Source organism: Lygodium microphyllum, chromosome 20, assembly GCF_053477565.2.
Source record: "Lygodium microphyllum isolate KBCC chromosome 20, Lygodium_microphyllum_v1.1.10, whole genome shotgun sequence".
In the NCBI taxonomy this organism is placed as follows: domain Eukaryota; kingdom Viridiplantae; phylum Streptophyta; class Polypodiopsida; order Schizaeales; family Lygodiaceae; genus Lygodium; species Lygodium microphyllum.
In genome coordinates, this window is record NC_141154.1 from 97,352,719 (window position 1) to 97,373,820 (window position 21,102).

General features: G+C 41.4%; 1 pseudogene; it reads left to right on the top strand.

The window, feature by feature from the left end:
* The first annotated feature begins 6,757 nt into the window (after nt 1-6,757).
* On the top strand, nt 6,758-15,903 carry LOC148019150 (uncharacterized; annotated as a pseudogene).
* The last annotated feature ends 5,199 nt before the right edge of the window (nt 15,904-21,102 follow it).

Here is a 21,102-nt window from a genome sequence, read left to right on the forward strand (position 1 = left end):
CGCTTAACTATAACATTCAATGATGTGCTCTGCCAACCAAATCTCTTAGGGATAGAGCAACTAAAGTGACAATCGGAGGGTCAAAGTCAATTTGAGAAACGTTGATTTGAAAATCGTGTTGCAATGGCACAACTAGGAGCCCAAATCATGACAGTCTCAGAAGAGCGATTGGCCAAATGGACGTCTCCAAGAGACCCAACCTATGTGGCACCAACTTCCTTTTGAGTGTGCTGACTGCCATTTGGGGTATGGACTTAGCTGAAACTAGCCAAGAGAACTCTCTGTCTGATAAGGTTCTCACTAAGGAGAAGTTACATGTTGCCGGTAGACTCGAACAAGGTTTCATGCTACTTGATGCTGCAAAATATATATCGTTATTGAGTAAGATGCCATGAGTACTAGATACGTGTGCCACACTCCAGGAGTTCTACAATTGGCTTTTATACTCGTGAAGTGACATGGATTCGTAAATATGTATATAAATAAACAATGAATTTTGTGACCCTGTATAGACAATATCAACACACACAAACAATGATAGTCAAGTGTAGGGAGAAGAGTTGGGTTTGACAGGCTAAGCTCCTCAGGTCCTCCTCTCACCACACATTTAGAAGTTGTGTGACCATTCCCGCCTCCAGGTGGAGGGCATGCAACCCTCATTACCGCCATAGGAAACCCTGACCAACATCTCTGATGGTGAGACAGGGTATCGTCCCTTTCTATACATCTTTCCCCCTTTCTGGTCTATCCTTTTGAGGATGAGCCCTGCCCCACTCCATGACAACCAGTGCACGCAACTTAGCATAAGCCAAGATCTACTAATGGATGGAGGCAAAATGAACATCATCATGGGAGCAATCCCTCTACAACGAACACTGCATGCCTCACCTCTCCCCTCCTCGTCATATGCGCTTGATAACCCAATGTATAATCCCTTCCATGCGAATAGTTTTATCCTGCCTCAGGGCCTAATCCTTGGTTTGCATTTTGCAGGTCCCCCTATGGTAGCAGCCATGGACCACATAGTGCAGCTGGCATGCAAGGAAGCTCTTCGCTGTCGGAAAGAGCATAAGGCACTAGCACCCCTACCAGAACACTTCATGCCTACTCTAAAGAGGTAGGTGCCGAAAAAGGGTCCTAAACGACATCGCCCAGGACACAGGCAAAAAACCCTCCAAGCCAAGAGGATGAGGGCTCAAGGGAGCACACGGGGTGTGGCAACACTAGCCATGCAGGCTCCCACCAGATGCTCTAGCATCAGGTGCTTGAAAGAGGAGAGGGCAGCTCGAGACTTGACGCATTGTTTCAAAGCATTCTAACAACCAGGTGCTCGAAAGAGGAGAATGCATCTCGAGACAAGCAGGAATTTGATGCATTGTTTAAAAGCATTCTAGAAACAGTTGCAGCCAGGGACTACACCATCCAAGTCCCAGCCGACATCTTCCCCACCCAGGCTCACAAGAGACCCTCACCGGCACAGCCTCAGTCGCCTGACCACCCAGACTCGCCCTGCCTCATGCAAATAGAATAGCCCCTATGATATATAAGTAGCTTAACAAAGGCCATTCTGCCATAACTTTTTGTCTTTAAATGGTTAAAGGGACAGGCTCCCCACATGTATACACTTTCCTTACCTATTACTAATATATGCCAAGTCAGTATCATATTATTTTGATAAAGTAATATCTTGACATGATTGCATCTATTTGTTGTACTTGAGGCATGCGACTTACATATACTCTCATGAAGTGACAAGTGGATGCAGGACGATGCAAGTCTTCGTGCAAACGTGTTCAATGCCCAAGTCACCGCAAGACCACCAACCTCACAAAGAGCCGCAACAAAGCCACGCTGCCAAAAGCGAAAATCACCCTTGCGAGTGCCCAAGTCGCCACAAGACCACCAACCAACCAAAGAGCCGCAACAAAGCCACGCTGCCAAAAGCGAAAATCACCCTTGCGAGTGCCCACGTCGCATGGCCCAAAGCATGGTCTTAACCAGTTTCTCTTTCTGGGTTACACTCTACGCTGGGCGCTCACGGTAGCTGTTACCCCAGTTGTACCAATATCGCACGTTCCAAAGAGGGTTGTAATATCTCAAGTGTATCTCCCCATCTCAACAACTGCTTCTCTAACAACGAGGCTAGGACACAATCATCACTGTAATATCCATTTCCTGAGCCTTCGAAGCTTGACATTTCCCAAACCATTGAGAGGCTGATAGCCTCAACATATTGCAATGGTTGTACTCAAGCAAGTCAAAAAAAAAAGGGGAGAAAAGAGAAGAGAAAAAAAGAAAGAAAAAAAAAACACAAGAAAAAGAAATGGAAAAGGAAAAAACAAAAGAAAGGAATGAAAAGATAAGAAGCACCCATGATCACATCATAGCACCTAGGGGTCCTCAAATTTGGTACGTCCAGTGACCTTGGTCGGCTGGCCCCGTCCTTAGTCCCCTAGCCCTTTAGCATCACCCACAATTGTTCAGGGCACATCAAGGGCAAGACATACCTAGGGAGCTTGTCTCGCCTATGTAGACCTATCACCCTGACCCATTCGCACGATTCCCTCTTGCACTCTACCTTAATACCATTGCAATCAATTGTGGTAAGCACCGCACAAATGGCCATGAAAAGTACATCGTCCTCATCAAGAAAGTCCAATAGCTTCCAGCTACAGAAAGTGCAGTGTCCATGTGTTCAATTATGCTACGTTGTGCAGTCACAATGCAAAGGATGTCTCATACACCTTCACGTGTACTTCTTCTCAACATGGACAACTTTGCTTCATCCACACATTGTTACGAGAAACCAGCCCGCGGTCTTCTAACTACATAATATCTAAGTATGCACGAGCACTCATATAATATCTGCATCGAAATATATACACAGTTTGGATCCTCAAGTGCAAGACAATACTCTCAGCTTGCTTAGAGTTCGACCTATCTCCCAAACTAATTGAACTATGTCTTGTGCACGATAGAGAAGACTAGCACTACCCCTAGGGAGAGACCACCTATGAGAGGTTTTCAATTGCAGGTATTGAATACTCCAACGAAAGTGTCGTTCGCTCTTCATCGACACTCAGCTCTGAATTCTTATCCTTTATCATCCTGCAAGCCCGCCAAGAATCATCATGTGCAGAATCCCCAACAAACCAACACTTGTGCTAGCCATCAGTACAATCCCCAACAAAGAACAGCCCTACCACCAACTCCAACAACCCTACCACCAGCCACCTAGGCCACCAACGTGCCCCCAATAACCTTCCTCCACACCACCACCAACGCTCCTCCACGGCAACCATAGATGTCCCTTCCACCCACGTCTTCAATGCATGCCAAAGCCTGCTACCTACGACGGTGAGTGCCATGGGACTGGCACTCGTCTAGGAGGGGGTAATGTTAACCCTTAAATGAACAAAGGTGGAAAATCTGGAAAATCTAAAGCGGAGGACAAAGGCCAAGGCAAAAGTGAAACAAAAGGCAAAGGCACGCCAAGAAAAATATGGAAGCACACGAAATGTAGAAAAGTCCTAAATAAAGGAGAAAGGCACTCAAGAAAAAGTGCAAGTCAATACTTTTGTAAAAGAGCGCAAGCACATCATGGGTTAATTTAAAGAGTGCCGGGCTCTCACCCGTGCAATTTGTAAATGTAGACGGGGAGTTGAAAGGAAGCTAGGAAGATAGAAGGACAATGGGAAAAAAGGCCTAGGCCACGGTCGGCCATGTAAAAAAGGGGATAAGGGGATGAACACCCAAAAGGGATTTATGGTTTTGTATATAAAGTTGAAAAGTGAATGAGAAGCTCATTCTTGTATGTGGCAAAAAGTGGATCTCCTCTTCTTCTTCTTCTTCTTCTTCTTCTTCTTCTTCTTCTTCTTCTTCTTCTTGCTTGCTTGAGCTTGTGCTTGAGAGAGGGAGTGTGAGAATGTGAGGGAGTGAGTGTGTGAGGGTGAGGGACCAAGGAGGAGAAGCTCTCCATCTTCTCCTCTCTTCTTCTCTTATCTTCTCTTGTCTTGCTTGCGGCAATGGAGCTTAGAGCTTGGAGCTTGAGGATGGAGCTTGCTTGAAGCTTGCACTTGGATCGTGGAGCTACCAGAGTGCACGGGAGAGGAGTTAACTCGATCAGCATGGAGGTAAGCTCACTACACCCATAGATATGGATGGTACGTCGACTATGTGAGAGGTAGTCATTAGTGCTCGGCTTGAAACGCTTGAAACGATAGGCAGTCCGTGGGTCTTGCGGTTGAGCGAAAGCTCCCACAATACCACCCAATTTTACACATTGAAGAAGTTGCATTATCATTCCCTAAAAAGTACCTGTTGGCAAAATGGTAGAGCAAGGGATGCAAGTCCAATTTAATGCAAAAGGTTATTCTATGAAAGACTTTTATGATAAGTGCACATTGGTTGCAAAGGTAGAGTTGGCTACATGTTCACTTTAGATGTTGGAATTCTTGCTATAAATGTTGCTATGTAGGCTAAAGGCAAAGTAGTGGTTGTAGGCATTAAAATATGGCACAAATATATTGGATATACAAATGTGCAAAGACTAAAATTTATATAGTCCAAAGGATTGGTTACAAGGTTGCCTACTTTTAGAGTTGTAAAATTTCATAAAGTGTGTGAAGCATGTTAGTTTGGTAAGTAAGCAAGATAACCTTTTTCACATGTTAGACATATGAGTAGAAATATAGTTGATGTTGTACATATAAATGTTTGGGTGCCTATACAAAATATATATCTTGGTAGCAGCAAATACTTTGTGACATCTATTGATGATTGTTCAAGAAAGTTGTGGATGTATTTCGTGAAGGAAAAGAGTAATATGTTTGAGCACATCAAAACTTTCAAGGCGACAGTGGAAATAGAAACAAGCTTAAAAGTTAAGTGCATGAGGTCAAATCGAGGGGGAGGTTACCTCTCTAATGAGTTCAATTACTTCTTGGGATCTCATGGGATAAATAGACAATTTACTTGTCGATGTACCCCACAAAAAAATGAAGTTGTAGAAAGGAAAAATAGACATATTGTAGAAGTTGCACGAGCATTGATGGGGCTGAAAAGAATTTGCCAAAACATTTTTGGTTTGAAGTTATTCATATTGTTGTCTATATTATGAATAGAACTCCCATAGTCGTAGTTCATGGATGGATCCTCGAAGAATACTTTACATGTAAGAAGCCCGATGTGTCATACTTGAAAGTGTTTGGTTGTATTGCATATGTTCATGTGCCAAATGAGCTACAAAAGAACCTGGATCCAAAGGTTTAAAAAATGTACTTTTATTGGATACTCTTTAGAGCAGAAATGGTATTGTTGTTATAACCTTGTCATAGGCGAGTTCAGAGTGAGTAGGGATGTTATTTTTTATAAGATGAGTAGTTGGTATGTATCTAGTGGTGATGCATTGAATGATGATAATGGTCATGATAGTTATGCTATCAGGATCCAAAATGGGCCCAACACTAACTCTTTAGACACTAGCCACTCAAAGAATACCCCCTCTCGGTCTCGTAGCTAAGAGCTTCTAAGGGACACATTGCCCTAACTTCTATCGTAAATTTTGTGTTTGTTTTGGATTGTAATCCAACAGTTAAGCCTTCCCCACACTCCTCAGAGAGAGTCCCTACACATATCAATGTAAAAAATCACATAAGCACAAACAGAGGAGGCACCCCTTGGTTGAATGTAGCGGCCCCATTGTGGCTCTCTTACACATCGGGGATTGGTCCCTTGATGCGCCGCTAACACAAATAGCACGTATGTACAATACTTCCATGCAATTAAAAATTAATTGGTTAGTTCGAAAGTTAGTTAGCAATTAGTAAGTTAGTAAGGTTACTAACTAAAGCTAACTAAAGTAAAAACTAACTAACGTTAATAACTAACTAACTAATAATTTTATTTATAAAAAAATAAGTATCGTAACTCAACATTTTTTCTAAATTGACAAGGATTGTAGCCATCCATCATGGAAGTTACCACGTGAATGAGAGTTATGAGCCATATTAGTCATTAGTATTAGTGTGTATAGTATGGATAGTCCAAAATAACTAGATTTTTGCACAAAACTAGCATATTTTTTATATTATTTATTGTAAATATCCTAAAAAGCTATGGAAATTTCTAGAACAAGGTGCCACGTAAAAAAAGCAAGGGGTTTTTTTAGTCAGTTTTGGAGATTTAATGCAAAAAAAAGAAGGATTGGTGAAATCACACATGTTGCAATCGCAGTTTATAGGCAACAAACAGTACTCCGAACAGGGAGAAGAAGGAGTGATCTGGAAGATTTCTAAAGAAGAGTCTTGGGGTTTCACCCCCCCTTTTAGAGCCAACGGAACCATCAAATTTGTGATTTGAGCATCAGATTACATCTTAGAAGTTTCAAATTGCTGATTTTGCCAAGATCCCCTCCATCAAGAGCTCTTTTTCTCAGCCACCACAGCCCTTTTTCTCTAATTCAGCTATAAATAAGAGACATAGGGAGTAGTTTAGAGAAGCACAAGGAGACCTTGAGAGGCTACAAGAGGGAGGTGGAAGGATACCTCTCCAAGAGGCTGCGAGACGAAGCTATAGAGAGAGAGAGAGAGGAGTTACCCTGAGAGGCTACGAGGGAGAGAGTTAGCTCAATCCCCCCATCTCGGTCTTCGACTAAGCCATATTCTCTTACACTCTCCCATCTCGAATTTATTCCAACTTCCCTGTCTCTCAAACACTCTCGCAAATGATGGTTCCAGAGCAATGAGGTGGAAAGACCATGGGAACCATTGCAATTGGTAAAGAAATGAGTATTGCCAGAGATACAGGAGTGCTTGAGGTTGCCAAAGTTACCACAACCAATGGAACATCGGGTGTGGCAAACGTGAGTGCGAGTAAATACAAAATTTTCAGTGTCGTCATGCCACAAACTAAAGATGATTCTGTCATGAAAGGAAAGCATATGGGCATAACCCTCGACGGGTCCATGATAGGGTTGTCCCGGTTAGCTGGTAGTGTTTCTAAATTGGCAATAGAAATAGGAAGACGACCAACTAGTCATTAGGTAGAACCAACTTACATTGTTTTAGGGGGTCAGAATGGGATTTCGCCTTATGGGAAAGAGGGTTGACGTACCACACTCCCCTCCGTCTCCCATTCTCTTTGAAGTGCAATGGCATGTCTGCTTTAGATTGAGTAATCCTATAGAAGTGGGAACTGGAAATTACTAATGCTAGCTGATTGTTAGGAGACCCGTATGATTTTAAGAACCCAAAATTTTACCTAGTGGGTTTGCGGCCGAAACTCTTCCATTGCAATGATGTAGACTCAGTAGGGCCTAAGTGACAAATCCTGTGATACTCCAAGGGAGCACCGGGTGGCATCATTTTGGAAAACCTACTGATGGACTACTAAAAGATGTGCATTGAATTGAGATTGACGGACACCTCATAGTTGGTATCAGAGTACACGTTAGTATAGAATACGACATAAGCTTAAGAAAAATATGTTTTTAAAATATAGCCTAGGACATGTTTTCTTCTCTTTGTTAATGTATGTTTTTGAATTATGGCAAAATAACGAATCTTGGAAATGATTCTTGATCTTTCGAGTAATGTTTATGCTAGCTATGCATTCATCTAATTTTTCTTGGAGAAATCAAATGATTCAAATATTAGATCAATTGCATAACCCCTTGTCCCTATATTGTGAAAGACGATGGATGATTAGCAGAGGATATTGCTATATCGATGCAAGCCGTCTAGCTTATCTTTAGAATAATTTGAAAAGGGTAAAATGGATGAAAGATCTTAAAGTTATCGAGATCTATCTATTTTATGAGGCCAGTGTAAACTCAATCCTGTATACTAAAGGCAAGAAGATCAAACTAAACCTATCTATGAACACTATATTGGGGAATATGGGAATTTCCCATAATTTTGGGACACGTGGTCAAATCTTTGGATTTGTCATAACTTGAACACTATAACTCCAAATTGAGCGCTCTATAGCTCTATAGATTCCATTTTTCAAGCGCTTTCCAATGATAGGTCACATCATATGGTTTTGAGAAACTTATGGGCATGTTGTCCGGGTGCCACCTTTTTAGTATTCAAAAAATGGGAATTGGGAGTTTCCCAAACTCACTAATATTGGGTTTATGAGAAAGTTACAAAGATCCTTCCAGGTTGACAGAGTAAAAGTCATAGGTCACTCTAGCTACCACAACTACAAAATGGATGGATATCTTGAACTCCCTCAAAAATATAGATTCCTAGATATCTACTCTCAGAATCCAAGTTTCTTCATAAAGGATGTATTAGAATGCCATGCTTAGATTGTAGTAGGAAATCCTTTTCTGAAAAAAATAAGATGAACCTGTGAGCTATCTGATTGCCTTGTACATCCATTATAATAAAGAGTTATTAATACTTTATCAATTATAGAAATAATGGAACCTTATTTTTCCTTGGAATCTTTGAAATTGTAGTTTAACTTTAGCAATGGAAAAAATAGTTTTATTTGAAATTGTTTCAATAAATTAAGTGAGAAATAATTTGAGTATCAAACTCTAATAGTAACGCTATATAAACTTCATAAAATTTAACTTGGGAATTATTGAAAAATTTTCAATATTTCACATCCATAATAATTTCCAACAAAGCCCAAGAGAAAAGGAATCTTTTGAAGCAAGTCAAACCTCTAGAAATTGACGAAAAAGGCGAGAATGTGGAAGCTGATGCAGAAATTTGGATCGAATCCATGGAATATTATTTTATTGCTGTTGGAACTGTCTTAGCCAACCAGGAAATATCTTTACAAGACTCCTTCTAAGGATATATTTCTAACCTCAAGATGCTCCCTCTTGTAGCCTTAAAGCCTGACATTACTACTCAACCAGCTCGACATTACAAAAATTTGTGATCGTTGTCAAAACTGTGCATGTTCACGTTCTCTAGCTCTGCGCATCGCGAATCAGTAGCAACCTAGATGATTACCATAGGGATTTTATAGAGCATAAAGGGAGATTTATTTCCATTTAAAAAATTTTCAAAATGATCCACTGTAGCTCCTACAATCAGTGAAAAACCAGGCCTGGGTCAAAACCCTAATCCATGAAGCCATAGCCAAACTTCACTAAAGCTTCAATTTTCTTCACTTTCTCACTCCTCTTGGCACACTAAAACTCCTACCACTCTGAACTGAGCAATCACTCAGTGTTTAGCAAATATTTCATCAACCAATCATCAAGATTTGGAAGATTTGGAGAAATCAAAGCTCAACGAGACAACATCATTGCTACTACGAGTCTCAAGCTCTTCAATTGCTCACTCTTTTCAATCAAGTAGAGTTTCTACCATTCAAGATCTGCTACAGCACTTAGTCTTCCAACAAATATTTAATTGATTTACCATCAAGGAGGGGTTTCAAGCTAAAGGGGTAACATAAAACACCAAGCAACAAGAATCATCATCTTCAAAACCATAGTATCTTTTGATACTACATAGTGGGATTTAACAGTGCCCCATCACTTGTGCTTGTTAGCACATTCAAGAATCAAATCACTACTAATTTATCTCAGATTTGAAGCTAATACTCAATGACCAAAATGAAGTTTTTCATATGGACACATGCTATCAAGGGTAACACAACTACTCTTGTTACTCACTTGTATTAGGTAGAAGATGTTTTTACTCTATCTACAGGAGGAAATGGAGTTTCTCACACCATTCAAGTGCTATCAATGAATCTATTAGAAGATTTTGAATTCATTTTCGTTGCCTTAAAGATGATGATACCTTTTCTTGAGGGGAACATGAACATGAAGACTAATGCAACTAATGCAAGTAAAGTCAATAAAGAAGTAGAAGAAGAGGACCAAAAGATCAAAGTAGAGCAAAAGAAGAAGCAGAAAAAGATCAATCATGAAGACTCTAAAGTGGCAAACAAAGTGAAGTACAAGTACATGAATCTAGACAAGAAGAACTACAAGGAATTGAAGATCCATACCAAAAATGCTAAAAACCACAAGGGCCTACCAGTCCTTGATCCAAATTTTGCTAGAAATTTTTAGCCTTGCAATGCCTAGCCCTAATGTTTCTGACATAAGCTTATAAACTCCTCATGTAGCCATGTACTACAGTCTCTATACACTCTATGAGGCCCCTATTATAGCCTCTAGATGACCATCATGTTTGTGGTACCCATACTTAGCCTTTTTTGCGATAGTCTCTTGTGTTTTGCCATGTTTATGGTGTGCCCACACTTTGCAGGTGTTGCTTTCACTAAAGCCTCTACAGACTTTGTACTTTCTGGTTGTGATTGAGGAGGGGTGTTGAGATATTTTCAATCACACCTATTGTAGCCTCTTTTTATGAGCCAGTTCTGGGCTTAGGACATGTAAGTAGACTAAATCCCATATGCACAAAAAGGGAAAACTTCTACCATCCAACAACTATAAAGCATTGTACTTGACTACCATTTCTCATATGGAATGAATACAATGTCATGATGCTTTGTACCTTCACTTAAGTGTCTTGCCTTTGTCAGTCCTACACAAGATTGTGTTTATGAGTCCAAGCTGCCATCTTGGAATCTAATTCACTTGTGTAACAGTTTGTCTCTACTTGTCTATGTCATCATGAGTTTGGTCTTCATCTTCCATCCGCCATAGCATCTGCCATGATCTAGATCCCACATCTTTTGACATATACGCACTTGATATTAATAAAATAACTCAATACATTGTCAACGCGACAAGGTTAAGGTTGATTAATGGTTGTTATGAAAAGTGAATGTTATTTAAGGGTCTTGTAAATCATCTCCTTAAATTATTGTTGCAATATTTTTTTCTAAAGAAAAATCGCTTATGTTGGGTAAGTTGGCCCCAAACAGGAAATTCATGTCTTGCTTAACATGTTGTAAGAGATGTACTCAACACTTCTTTATGGGGAGGAGAATCCTCATTAGAATGTAAGGTTACCTTGGATAAGGTCTACCTTGGCCATGGAAGTTGTGAGCTACATGATGGTGTGATTGGCATTGCATCATTTGATATATGTTTGAAAGGACTGTTAAAGTTTGATAGAATCTAGATCTTTGATTAAAAACATTGACAAACATGATAAAAGGAAAGGTCGCACTAGGCTAACCCCAAGCTAGTTGCAAGATCCTACTCCAAGGAGTTCATGGTTATCACTTCGAGAGGCTTAGACCGGCTTTGTAGCGAAAGGTCTATCTGTAGGGATAGTCTTGGGTAGTAGGAAATGTGGGTGCCAGGGGGGGCTCTGGCCATAAATTCTGCGATATTCCTCATGACCCAGGATGGGATCCTGGAACCCTAAATACTAGTTACAAGGGTGGAATCTTGGTGGACAGAATACCCTTCTGGAATTTTTTATATCTTCCACATGGTGGTCGAAAAGATGGAAATTGTAATAAACTTCTAATATAACAAAAAAATTTGTTTTACTCAAGGGTTGTTTGAATTGTATGTGTCCATGAGATAAATTACGTGAAGGAACCTGTGATTTAACAAACTAATTAAGGAATCTGGTTGTATATGTTTCAATAAATGTGCTATAGGTAATTTAAAAAAATAAAGATGATTCCATCATGAAAGAAAAGTGGGTGGGCGTAACCCCCCATGGATCCGTAGGGCGGTCCCAATTAGCTAGGAGCTTTTCTAAATTGGCAATTATAATGAAAGAGACCTGGGAGAGAGAAGGAGAGAAGGGAGAGATTGCAGAGAGGAGAGAGAAAGAGGAGGAAGATGAGGGAAGAAGAGAGAGAAAGACTAGCAGAAGAGAGAGAAAGATAGGAAAAGAGAGATAAAGAGAAGAGAAGCCATGAAAGCTGGAAGGGGAAAAGAGACTTGATTATTGATAAAGTTGATGCCCTAATTGGGTCTCTCAACACCTTATATACCCCATCAATATAACTAGGTATTCCTATGCTAACCTACCCATCTATCCCCACTCTTTTACATTCCATCCCGACCCTGAAGGTTTTTGCCCTCAAAAACAATAAGAGGACTTATGGCTCACAGCAAAAGGGGGGGTTGTAGAGTACTACTCTGCTTAGCATTACAAAGGAGAATATAGGTATGGGAAAGTATAATCCCATGTGGAGTTGGAGAATACAAATGTGTATATGATGTATACAACATGTGCAAGTTGATAGCGTATGAGTTTGGCCTCCAATTCTTGACACAATTAGGGGATGACAAACAGTGGACAAAATGTTGTCTAGAACAGGCTTGTTGGAGAAAACTGGTCATAACGTCCTATGGGAAACTTTGATTGAGGCGTGTGACATGCCAAAAAGAAGCTCATGAAGCATACTTTCAAGACATATAGGTGACACTTGAGTTTCATTAATGCAAGGTAAAAACTATCCTAAAATAGTGTGATGTCTCTGCAAGTTGTCTGCAATGTAGACTAGGGTAAATTTAGCTACTGGTCAGTCAAAATCGCACCCTTGAAGTAGGAAAATAACTACACTGTGAAATACTGATCAGGGTAGGGCTATTCCAAGACCATTCTGTTCCCTGGGATCAAATAGATAACCTACATAACAAGCATCAAGAGCACAAGGGTCATCCATACAAGCATGGGTCACCGTACTACCACGGGGTCAAAAGGATAATTGTGATCCAATGCATTCGTTGTATCATAGAAGTAATTCATGGTGTCATCTTCAAGCACTAATGGTGGCATAAGATCCTTACCGATCCATATGGTAGCATGCATTGACTTGTCCATAAACTCATTGGGAACCACTAGGCCAAGTCGAACTGGAGCAGGTGAGGCTGCAATCATAGCATCAATCCCTAGGCATTTCATGTCCATGAGTTCCACATGAGTGGCTACTACTGGGCATTCAAAGTTAAGGACCTTGGATTGATGGGGCACCTGCTCATGAGCCTGCAATAGTGAGATGCTCTCATCATGGCATCGTTCTTGAGAAGTATCATGTGGCTCATAAGGATGTGCATGTTGCTTATAGTAATGATCAAGTGGCTGATGATATTGAGCACTTCGTTGCTGATAATGACATTGCTCCCCATGTACATACTCGTATACATTTGCATGATGTTGTCCATGTACATAGTGCTGTCCAGATGGTTGTCCATGTATGTGACCAGAATGTAGCTCATAAGAACATACATAGTGATTAGATGCATGCTGCTCAAAATATTCACAATTATCATATGCATGTTGACCATAAGTAGGTGCATGCACTTGCCTTTGCACATCGAACCCATGCCAATGGTCATGGTACTCATAATGTCCATGAGAATGCCCATACATGCCTTGCTAAGACCAAAATGTCCATGGATGCCATGCTGCCCATGCATTACATGTGGGCCAAACTGATTATTAGGGCCTTGCTGCCCAAAATTTCCATGCTGCCCATGCAATACATGCAAACCAAACTAAACATTGGGGCCTTACTGCCCAAAACTTCCATGTGCATGCTGGCCATTACCATGTGCATGCTGCCCATGTGCACCCTACATACTATCTTGCCCAAAATTTGCATTTTGCCCTTGCATATAGCTTCTAGTATGAGGGAGTTGTTGTCCCAAGGATAGGCTAGAAGGGTTTGTCATAGGTGAGGGGAGGATGGGCTTATCATGTCGCATAGAGGGCTCACCTAGCTCATAGGTGCTATGGGGAAAACCATGGGTGCTACCAGAATCTTGCTAGCCACGTCCTACCTCCAAGGGGGGAGGGCGGTTGGTCTCACGGGGAGGACCATGCTCCTTGGGCTGAACCGAGGAGGGTGAGAGGGTGGAGATGAGGATGCCCATGTGCTCTACGAGAAAGTCCATCTTAGTCACCATCTCTCTATGATGCTGATCTTGGTTGTTTTCCATCTCCCTATGCCAGTGTTCTAGCTCTCGATGCCGCTCAACATAATGGGTCTCATGTTGGCATAGTGTGTTGTTAAGCATAGCAAAATGGTCCGTCTCAGGGGCCCCTTCTTCAAGCACGTCTTCATGATCCTCTTGGGAAGAGCTAGGATCATTCATAGATGCACGGGAATCTCTGATCTTGCATTGGAAGTCCTCCTGGGTCTTGGCTTTACCCTTATGACTTGCAATACTAGGTGCAGTCCACTGGACCCCCCTATCACAAAAACTGCAATATCTTGAGCTAGGGAGCTCCGACTTCCAAGCTTCTTGATTCGAAACGGAGCCCTAAAGCTATTGCATACTATGGTCAACTAGGATCATTTGGAAAGAAGCAAGCTGCTACTGTGAGAGGTTTGATTCCTCTTGAAAGGCATTTTTTTGTAGATTATTCAAAGCTGAGACTTGTTTGTCAAATAATGAATAACAAAAGAACTTGAATAATTTTTTCACTTTCTGTCCTCCTACAAGATCAGGCCCCATTGTTGTAAATGCAAGAACAACAACTGATGTTGGTCTCTATTTTCCCATCCATGTGAATACAATTTACAAGGGAATAGCCACAACATCTACAATAGAGTTTGCATAAAAAATGAAAATCCACTATTGATAAAGAATTGAGTGACTTTAGTTCCTTCATGGACAGCCATAACTCCTGATTTAGATTTCATAGTCCTGGCAATGGCAGAAGGTTTCTTGTTCTTCGCACACACAGTCTTGTTAGAGACTAAGCTCCATCTATCACACTCCACCTATGCAGCAATGGCAACCACAACCCTTCCCTCCACCATGATCGCCATCTAGCTCTCAACAACAACAACATCACAACCATATATGATCTTTGGCTCAAAATTTTGGAGGGCAATCGGAGAAAGATAGTGGTGAGAGTCACTCAACAACAGATAGCAGGTTGTCTTCCATGTAGAGAAGTATGTGTGGCCAAGGCCTTTCTAATCTTCCAAATCTTAACATAAGTCCCTCATCTTTGATGCTCACACGAAGTATACCTGCCATGCCCTCACAACATCAAGATGTTTCTTTGATGGCAACTTTAGGAGGGAAGCCTTCCAGCAAGTCTCAACAGCAGCAGGTTTAGTTTTAGAGTCAGCAACCTTCATCACTACCACATGCTTTGCAACAACAACAATTATTACCACAATCTACAAGCTCTGGGTCTGGCCTACAAATAAAAGTCCTTGACCCTTTTCAAAACCTTTGCACAGTTGAAGAAACAATTGTACAGAACAAGGCTGTGGATTCTTTATGTCGAATTGGCTCTCAAATGAAAGAGGCTGATCTGGTCGATTGGCTCATACCACTTGTGAAGAGGTTGGGAGCAAGTGAATGGTTCACTGCTCATGTATCTGCTTATGGTCTCCTTCACATTGCCTATCTAAGTGCACTAGAATTTCTATGTGCAGAGTTGCAGTCAGTTTACAATCAACTCTATCATGATGATATGCCAATGGTCAGGTGGTCATCTGTTCGCATCTTGGCAAATTTGCTGAAACCGTAGAGCTTATCTATCTCAAAATTGAGATCATATCTTTTTTCTGTGATCTAACTCAAGATTTTTAGGATTCGGTCAGAATTCTTGTAATGGAGGGTTGTGTGGCATTGGGCAAGCTATTGGAACCTGCAGCCATGTTGCTAACATTTTGCCTGACATAATAAATTTTTCACAAGACAAGACTTGATGAGTACGATACATGGTAGCAAACCAACTCTATGATCTTTGTGAAGTTGTTGGTCCTCCAGAGCCTACCAGAGCGGATTTAGTACCTAATTATGTTTGTTTGCTGTGTGACAATGAGGCTGAAGTGAGAATTGCTACTGTTGGAAAAGTGACCAAGTTTTGCACGATCATGAGCCTTCCATTAGCTATTCAATCCATTCTTCCATGTGTCAAGGATTTAGCATCTGATTCATCGCAACATGTACAATCTGCACTTGCTTCAGTCATAATGGGTATGGCTCCCAACTTGAAAAAGGAGGGCATACAACGGTGATGGTGGTTGCGTTGCTGAAGTGCCCTTACAAGGTCCAAAGTAGTCTGTTGCAATGATCGGGCTATTATTGATGATGGGAGATGGCAGCAATCGAAAAAGTTGAGGTTTCGTCGAAGGACCATGTGCAACAATGCTCTCCAGCATTAGTATGTTGATTAAATTCATCAATGCATTACACCACTGACTAGAGAACAGAGCGTGCACCATTTTGGCATGGATTTGAACCTTAGGGTTGGTGTTGTCGGCTAGGCTAATGACATCATCAGTATGGACTGTCACTTTGTCCATCCCCAGCATGTCGTACACATCTCGTTTTGGCCTTTTTTTCACTTTGTTTGGTAAGCCCAGTGCTTTTTGTACCAGCTTAGGGCTCAACTTGATGTCTACTTGGTGGGCCTCCTTTTCTAAATGCACCGCGACAGTGCCCTGGTTTCGGTTGAAGGTCTGTAGGAACTTGACGCACTTCTCATAATCGATGGCTTTTCCCACCTTTTCCACATAATCCCGCAGCGTGTATTGCTTCACCAGTCTGGATGGCTGGTTCCTCCATGACTATGTCTTCTTAGATTTAGGATATACTTGAATTTGAGTTGATTATTTTTTATGGACTAGCCAGTCAAATCTCATGTTGAAAATTATCCTTCCACTAGTACTATAGTGAATGGACCTATAGGTGATGTGTCTCCTATTGCCAATCCTTGGACAAGATGACTGTACAGTCATGGTTTTGCATCCACTAACATGGATATGTCAGTGAGGGAGAGATTAGATATAGGTAAAAAGAAGATGTTTGATGAGGTTATTGGCCCGCTTACATCTAGATATGAGTTACCTAGCAGTGATAGTCTTGATAGTGAATTGGGTATACCATCTGTTATGACATGTGGAGTAAGGCAAAGTAGGTATGTACCTCCTCATGAGAGGCAACCATATAGTGAACCACACTTAAGAAGGTCAAAAAGGGCCAGAAAGCTTGTTGACAGGCTGACTTACAGTGGGTATTTAGCCAAACATTTTTCCTACATTACTAAAGTGATGGGTCACAAAAAGCCTATTAGGTTTAGTGAGGTAGTTGGAGATGGAAATCAGTGTGCTACCATGGATGAGGAATATCCGACAGATGATTTTTTATGCCAAGAAGTGCTTAAAAATAGCCAAAAATTACAAATTTCAAGGGAAAAATAGACTTCATTGAAGGCGGCAGTGGCAATCAGTACGATTTTAAGCAGCATTTTAAGCGCCAATGCCAAGAAAAGGCTTAAAAGACCCACTTGATGACAGTTGGTGAATTTTCATAATTTTTTGGTGTGTCAGATGAGACCCTGGGAGTTGCCCAGAAGTGGGGGACTTCAAGATGATTGTCCAAAAATTTTCAGATCGTAATTCGGACACTGGACGCGGAAGAGGGAGCGCCCGAGAGGCTAAGACTAAAGTCAAGTGTGAATGGGACTTGGTAAAAGCCAAGAGGCATGACCTTTGGGGGCTCCCTAAAGGGGGCCCAAGCAAAAAATGAATTTTGGGATGTGGAATATGGGGGCGGTAAACAACCCCCCCAACTAATTACATGCCTGAGATACTCTTGATCTTCGCCCTGCATCGCTCTAGTCTGCTCCTCAAATGGCTGCCTAGTTCAAGATATCTGATTTTAGTCTTTCTCTCTCCTCCCTCTCTCTCCTACAAGGGGTAGTTCTTGCGTGTGAAGAAGAATGAAGCCCGATTGATGAATGCTCGTCCGGCGTGGTACCGAATTGCTTCCCAATAGAAGGTGGACTAAAGATGGTAGTGTGGAGGTGGGTTGAGCATCAAACAAGCTCTGATTTGTAGACCCGCAACAAGTTTCAAAACCCGAAATAATGAAAAATACACTGTAATGACATTTTTACAAAGAAAATGGCTCTTTTTTCGCATTTGATGAGGTTAGCAATGTTCATATGGGCTAAAAATTGATGGACATGTTGTTTGCTATTGGTTTTAGTCTTTCATAATCAAAAAATCAGAAAATATATACTTAAAGTGTGGAAAATAAATGGGAAAAACCTGAAAAGCATGGTTTTTAGAGTAAAAATGGGGTTTTTGGGCTTAAAATTGGAAAAACATGAAACAAAACACCAATAAAATCTACATGGTTGTTGTTTAAGGACTCAAGAGCCAGATCTCTGAAATAATGCTAATTTTCTTCCATTTTTATTGATAATAAATAGGAAAAAATAAGGAAAAATGAGAAAAATGCTCTTTAAAAGGGAGAAAAATAGAAAATGAACGAGGAAAATTATGAAAAAATATGGATGTGTCTGTGGGTGTATAATGAGGATAAAGAATGAGGGTCTACCTCAGGTTATCTCCATTTATATGTTTTTGTGAGTATTTATTGCTTATTTTGTGCGAAATACACATGAAATTACCCTTTTACCTATCACCGCAATCAAAACTCTAAATGGTAGGGAGAGAGGGGAGTTTGAGCATTGAAATATGATATAAAATCTGATGTATTTGCTACATTATTTATATAGGATGACATTAAGTTAAATAAAGGGAAGTGCAGCACGAGTGTAAGGCTCGGTGTCTTCTCTCATTATAGCAATCATGCGTTAGTGTATGGAAGCATGAAAAGAATGGATTTGCACAATGCACGAGGTTGTTTTCCAATTGTTTGAGCACTTAATCATATACACATTTGAATTAAGCATCATTAAATGGCATCAGCTACAAGCTCCTAGATGCATAGCACTTGATTTCTTTAGGACTTGACCCATGTAGAGAGAGTGAACAACCCCGACTGTAGGCCTAGACGGTGGGTAAAAGGGGATGGATAAGTGAGGATAAGTGCATTCCTGGAACGTTAAATATATTGGCACTAAGAGAGGAGTTTGTTTCGAATGTGTCTGTGTGGAAGCAGCGCATCGAGGGGCCAATCCCCAAGATGTAGAAGAGCTACAATGGGGCCACGGAAATCAACCGGTGGGGTGCCCTTGTGTGTGTAATATGTGGCATTCATTGCTGATATATGTATAATCTCCCTCTGAGGAGACAGGGAAAGGGAATATCCATTGGACTACAGACTATAAACGCGCAATGATTAGTGTTTAGGATAGTGTATCCCTCGGTAGACGCTCCTGGTCCGCGAGGCCATGAGGTGGGGTTGTCTATTGAGGGCATGAGGTCTGGCTAGTGCCTTAGCCAATGCCGGACTATTTTAAGTCCCATCACTGGTGCATCTGCTCGGAGCCCCAACAAGTGGTGGTTCTCGAATCTAGGGTTTCTAGGGACCAAATAGTTAGCTTATGTCCTCTGACGGTGGTTGGACATTGTAAGTCGTTATTCTCCTCGAAGGACCTGCCCATTGCGCATAAGAGGCAATGGTTCTAATAACCTAAGTGTTACGAGTAGCTCTTCGAGTACAAGTGGAAGTCCTAGTACTTCCCTACTTCTAGTTAATCAACCCACAACAAGTGGGGGTGTAGGCTTACCTACACAAACTCCTATTGTCAATCCGATTGTAGCCATGGCACAACCTATCACAATTCCAGCAGGGACACCAGATTTTTCGGCATTAGGAACATCGTTGCCCATTTTCCATGGGTTAGTAGAAGAAGATGGAGAACTCCACATTAAGGAGTTTCAAACACTCATGTTCAATTATCAAATCCAAAACGAAGGACACCTAATGATGTTTTTTAACATGACATTAAAAGGAAGAGCGACAGTACGGTACCACGGTCTCGAAGCCAAAACCATAACTAGAAGTGCCCAATTCTTTACGGCTTTCTGTAGAGAGTTTGCCCCTGAGAAGGGTGGACAATATTGGTTGCATGTCTTGAATGTAACACGCCAAGAGCCAAATGAGAATGTCTAGGCCTATGCCAAGAAATTAAAGCAAGTTATTCGTAAACTAAATACTTATATCTCCATTCCAGTGGCTGCCCAGTTAAAATATTTCCTACATGGATTGGATTTTAATATCCAGGTGCAGCTGAGTAGTGTTGCTTTGGCTAACATTGACACTGCTATTACCCAAGCAGAAGGAGTAGAGTCGCGCTTGCAAGTGGCTTATGCGGCAAGGATAAATTGGAATGGTAATAACTTGGCCTTGACTAATGGGAGTCAAGGGAATCCCATGTCAAACGCGAATGGGAGAGGAGGAATCATGCCGAATTTGCCTATGTTACCAGCTCCTCCTTGCATGACTATGCCCATGGCTAGTCAGGTGGCCTCACTAAATAGTGGGGGCCAAACAATGAATCCTAATGTTGTCCTAGTAGGTCAACGGACAATCCCTATTCAAGTGGTTAGGCCCATGGGAGGCAAACTGACGATCGCAGCCATGAGTCGAGTGCCTCTAACGTCCTTAGTGAAGTTAAGGACATGATGAAGCACTACACCGATATGATCTCTGAACAATATCAACAAATAGCTGTGGATGTCAATTTCCTTAAGAAGCAACAGAATTTGATAGGGAGTCGACGCCCTGAAGAGGGTGGCCCCTCAAGATTTAGTTGTAAGTGGTGTGGTGGCCAATATTTCCCTAGGAATTGCTCGAATGTCAAATGTGATATTTGCAGGAAGTTTGGCCACTTAGCTACTACCTGTTGGAGTAAGATCAATTCTCTCCAACAAGGAAGTAAACAACCTGGTCCAGTTAACCATCGCACATAAGGGAATAATCTCCAACAAGATGAGGGACCAAGACAAATACTGCAACGAGGAAAGGCTGTTGTAGAGGAGTTGCCTCATGGCAGTGGAGTACGCCTTATTGAGGCTGTACGTGTCAATGATGCAGAAACTTCTAATCTATGAGCCGTAACAAGAGGGAAAAAGATTAAAGAGGGTGATAAAGGGACTGTAAAACCTGTCGAGGGAAACCCTAAGCAGGATGCTAGGGAAAAGTGAGTCCTGAATCCAGATATGGAAGGTGGACCTCTAAGGCCTGTTGATGGTAAAGTAGATCCCGAGAAGGATAGAGAGGTGCCAAGAAAGAAGACAAAAGTAAAAAAAGAAGCACTAAAGCCGACGGTCCAACAACCAAAGGAAAGAATGGTCTGGCGCGAGAAGAGAACTTTGGCTAATTACCATGACTTTGACCTAGCAAGTTCTCTTTGCGAAGTCAAACCAGATGTGAATCTCCTGCAATTGATTAAACTTTCTCTAGGAGTACACAAGGAATTCAAGAAAATCCTGTGTATCGAGTATATAGTAGAACCT